Raw genomic sequence first — 283 nt, 5'->3', positions numbered from 1 at the left:
CCAAAGAAACACACAAGAGAAAAAAGCTCAGGAAGGATCCGAGAGGAAACTGAAACGGAAAATCATAAATCAGTTGGACGAGTTTATTCGCTGAAGACATGAAGAGGCGAAGACAAAAAAATCTGAGACGAGGCAACCGAGTGAGAGGAAGGAAATGCCTCGGGGAGAAGACGAGAGAGAAAACAAGAAAAAAAAAAGGTGAAATAGAAACCTTTAGAGCGGGAGAAAGTGAGAGAGGATTTTATACTGCAGTAGACACATTGTTAATGAATATGATTATATG

The sequence above is a fragment of the Penaeus monodon genome, chromosome 32 (genome assembly GCF_015228065.2).
Source record: "Penaeus monodon isolate SGIC_2016 chromosome 32, NSTDA_Pmon_1, whole genome shotgun sequence".
Classification (NCBI taxonomy): domain Eukaryota; kingdom Metazoa; phylum Arthropoda; class Malacostraca; order Decapoda; family Penaeidae; genus Penaeus; species Penaeus monodon.
This window is presented reverse-complemented; position numbering follows the sequence as displayed.